General features: G+C 35.4%; 1 non-coding gene across 1 annotated transcript; it reads left to right on the forward strand.

The window, feature by feature from the left end:
• Positions 1-589: 589 nt before the first annotated feature.
• LOC130958536 (small nucleolar RNA R71) lies at positions 590-697 on the forward strand. The gene has a single exon (XR_009077651.1). It is a non-coding gene; the product is annotated as a small nucleolar RNA R71 (small nucleolar RNA).
• The last annotated feature ends 3983 nt before the right edge of the window (positions 698-4680 follow it).

The raw sequence follows: 4680 nt of genomic DNA on the forward strand, positions 1-4680 counted from the left end.
CAGAGACTAAGTTTGCTAAATTAGAAGTGCTCTGCTCAGAATTCTCTGTCTGTTGCTGAGAAGATGATGGATAAGGCTTGCTGTTGCTGAACCTATTTCTTCCACCATTATTAAAGCCTTATTGAGGCTTTTGTTGATCCTTCCATGAGAAATTTGGATGATTTCTCCATGATGAATTATAGGTGTTTCCATAAGGTTCACCCATGTAATTTACCTCTGCTATTGCAGGGTTCTCAGGATCATAAGCTTCTTCTTCAGAAGCTGCCTCTTTAGTACTGTTGGATGCATTTTGCCATCCATTCAGACTTTGAGAAATCATGTTGACTTGTTGAGTCAGTATTTTGTTCTTATCCAACATGGCATTCAGAGTATCAATTTCAAGAACTCCTTTCCTCTAAGGCGTCCCATTATTCATGGAATTCCTCTCAGAAGTGTACATGAACTGGTTATTTGCAACCATGTCAATAAGTTCTTGAACTTCTGCAGGCATTTTATTTAGGTGAATGGATCCACCTGCAGAATGGTCCAGTGACATCTTAGAGAACTCAGATAGACCATAATTGAATATATCCAAAATGGTCCACTCTAAAAGCATGTCAGAAGGACACCTTTTGGTCATCTGCTTGTATCTTTCCCAAGCTTCATAGAAGGATTCACCATCTTTTTGTTTGAAAGCCTAAACATCCACTCTAAGTTTGCTCAGCTTTTGAGGAGGAAAGAACTTAGCCAAGAAGGCCGCGACCAGCTTATCCTTGGAGTCCAGGCTATCTTTAGGTTGTGAATCCAACCATATTCTAGCTCTGTCTCTTACAGCAAAGGGGAAAAGCATGAGCCTGTAGACTTCAGGATCTACTCCATTAGTCTTAATAGTCTCACAGATCTGTAAAAACTCAGTTAAAAACTGTTAGAGATCTTCTGATGAAAGTCCATGGAACTTGCAGTTCTGTTGCAGTAGAGCAACTAGTTGAGGTTTCAGCTCAAAATTATTTGCTCCAATGGCAAGGATTGAGATGCTTCTTCTATCAAATTTGGAAGTAGGTGTAGTATAGTCACCAAGCATCCTCCTTGCATTATTATTTTCGGCTGCCATCTCCTCTTCCTTTTCGAAAATTTCTGTAAGTTTGTCTCTGGATTGTTGTAATTTAGCTTCTCTAACTTTCCTCTTCAGAGTCCTTTCAGGTTCAGGATCTGCCTCAACAAGAATATTCTTGTCCTTGCTCCTGCTCATATGAAAAAGAAGGGAACAGAAAATAATAATAGGGATCCTCTTTACCACAGTAGAGAGATTCCTTTATGTTAGTAGAAGAAAAAGGGAATAGAAAAAGGAAAAGGTAAGAATCCAAACACAAGGGTGAAGATAGGTTCAGATTCTTGAGATGAAGAGATGTGTTAGTAAATAAATAAATAAATAGAAGAAGATGAGAGGGAGAGAATTCGAAATTAATTTTGAAAAAGGGTTAGTGATTTTCGAAAATTAAAAGAAAAATTAAAATTAAAATTAACATTTAAAACAATTAGTTAATTAAAAGAATTTTGAAAAAGAAGGAGGTAATTTTCGAAAATTAGATAGAGAAAAGTAGTTAGGTGGTTTTGAAAAAGATAAGATATAGTTAAAACAATCAAAAAGTCAACTAGTTAGTTGAAAAAGATTTGAAATTTAATTTTGAAAAGATAAGAAGTTAGAAAAGATATTTTGAAGTCAAATTTTTGAAAAAGATAAAATTTTGAAAAAGATATGATAGAAAAGATATTTTGAAAAAGATTTTATTTTTAAAATTAAAATTTGATTACTTGACTAACAAGAAACTAAAAGATATGATTCTAGAATTTAAAGATTGAACCTTTCTTAACAAGAAAGTAACAATTTCAAATTTTTTAATCAATCACATTAATTGTTAGTAAAGTTTTCGAAATTTTGAAATAAAGATAAGAAAAAGATTTTGAAAAAATATTTTTAAATATTTTCAAAAATTAATAAGAAAATGAAAAAGATTTGATTTTTGAAAAAGATTTTGGAAAGATAATTTTTTTTAAATTTGAAAATTTGACTTGACTTATAAAAAATAGCTAAGTTTTTAATAAGAAAAATAAGAAAAAGATATATATATTTTTTATTTTTGAATTTTTAATGATGAGAGAGAAAAACATAAAAATGACCCAAAACATGAAAATTTTTGGATCAAAACCTATGATGCATGCAAGAACACTATGAATGTCAAGATGAACACCAAGAACACTTTGAGGATCATGATGAACATCAAGAACATATTTTTGAAAAAATTTTTGATGCAAAGAAAACATGCAAGACACCAAACTTAGAAATTTTCAATGCCTAGACACTATGAATGCAAAAATGTATATGAAAAATAACAAAAAACACAAAACAAGAAATTTTAAAGATCAAACAAGAAGACTTGTCAACAACAACTTGAACATCCTGAAGAACACATGCATGGATTTTCGAAAAATGCATAAATTTTTAAAAATATGCAATTGACACCAAACTTAAAACATGACACAAGATTCAAACAAGAATCACAAAATATTTTTGGTTTTTATGATTTTATGATTTTTTGTTTTTTTCTTTGGATTTTTCGAAAAAGTTAGAAAAACGAAAATAAAGAAAAAATTTTTTGAAAGGTTTTTGAAAAATGTTTGAAAACAAAAAGACAATTACCTAATCTGAGCAACAAGATGAATCGTCAGTTGTCCAATCTCAAACAATCCCTGGCAACGGCGCCAAAAACTTGGTGCACGAAATTGTGACCTCTAATAATGGCATTCAACTTGGTATGCACATCTACTAACTCAACACTTTCTTCACAACTTCGCACAACTAACCAGCAAGTGCACTGGGTTGTCCAAGTAATAAACCTTACGTGAGTAAGGGTCGATCCCACGGAGATTGTTGGTATGAAGCAAGCTATGGTCATCTTGTAGATCTCAGTTAGGCTGATTCAAATGGTTATATTAGTTTTCGAAAATAATAATAAATAAAACATAAAATAAAGATAAAGATACTTATGTATATCATTGGTGGGAATTTCAGATAGGCGTATGAAGATGTTGTGCTCCTTCTGAATCTCTGCTTTCCTACTACCTTCATCCAGTCCTTCTTACTCCTTTCCATGGCAAGCTGTATGCAGGGCATCATTGTTGTAAATGGATACATCCCATCCTCTCAGTGAAAATGGTCTAAATGCTCTGTCACAGCACGGCTAATCATCTGTCAGTTCTCGATCATGTCGGAATAGAATCCATCGATTCTTTTGCGTTTGTCATCACGCCCAAAAATCGCGAGTTTGAAACTCGTCACAGTCATTCAATCCCTGAATCCTACTCGGAATACCACGGACAAGGTTTAGACTTTTCGGATTCTCATGAATGCCGCCATCAATTCTAGCTTATACCACGAAGATTCTAATTAAGGAGTCTAAGAGATATGCGTTCGGTCTAAGGTAGAACGGAAGTGGTTGTCAGTCACACGTTCATAGGTGAGAATGATGATGAGTGTCACGGATCATCACCTTCGTCATGGTGAAGTGCAACGAATACCTTAGAAGAGGAATAAACTGAATTGAATAGAAAATAATAGTAATTGCATTGAAAATCGAGGTACAGCAAAGCTCCACACCATTAATTTATGGTGTGTAGAAACTCCACCGTTGAAAATACATAAGTGATGGTCCAGGCATGGATGAATGGCCAGCCCCCATAAACGTGATCAAAGGATCATAAGGTAATCCAAAAATAATCCAAAGATGTCTAATACAATAGTAAAATGTCCTATTTATACTAGACTAGCTACTAGGATTTACAAAAGTAAGTAATTGATGCAGAAATCCACTTCCGGGGCCCACTTGGTGTGTGCTTGGACTGAGCTTGAGCTTTACACGTGCAGAGGCTTCTTTTGGAGTTGAACGGCAAGTTGTAACGTGTTTTTGGCGTTCAACTCTGGTTCGTGACGTGTTTCTGGCGTTTGACTCCAGAATGCAGCATAAAACTGGCGTTGAGCGCCAGTTTGCGTCATCTAATCTCGAGCAAAGTATAGATGATTATATATTGCTGGAAAGCTCTGGATGTCTACTTTCCAACGCCGTTGAGAGCGCGCCATTTGAAGTTCGGTAGCTCCATAAAATCCATTTCGAGTGCAGGGAGGTCAGAATCCAACAGCATAAGCAGTCCTTTGATAGCCTTTTATCTGAGTTTTGCTCAGGTCCCTCAATTTCAGCCAGAAAATACCTGAAATCATAGAAAAACACACAAACTCATAGTAAAGTCCAGAAATATGAATTTAGCATAAAAACTAATGAAAACATCCCTAAAAGTAACTATATCTTACTAAAAACTACCTAAAAACAATGCCAAAAAGCGTATAAATTATCCGCTCATCAGAGTTGGTGGGAGTTATGATGGGTTTGGGAAAGTAAAATAGATGTGATTGGGCAAGGGTTTTTTGGAAAGTTTGTATGGGGAAGTGTAAAAGTGAGTGGGGATAGGTGAACATGCTGTGGGACCCACTGGTCCTGAGAAGCTAGGGAATTCAGATTCCCTGCCCTCTGCACTGGCGTTTGAACTCCCAGGGGCTGCTCTCTGGCTAGCGTTCAATGCCAGCAATGTTGCCCGTTTAGGGCCCAGCCTTAGCTCCTTGGCTGGTGTTCAACTTTAATATCACTTCAT

The sequence above is a fragment of the Arachis stenosperma genome, chromosome 10 (assembly GCF_014773155.1).
Source record: "Arachis stenosperma cultivar V10309 chromosome 10, arast.V10309.gnm1.PFL2, whole genome shotgun sequence".
NCBI classification, from domain to species: domain Eukaryota; kingdom Viridiplantae; phylum Streptophyta; class Magnoliopsida; order Fabales; family Fabaceae; genus Arachis; species Arachis stenosperma.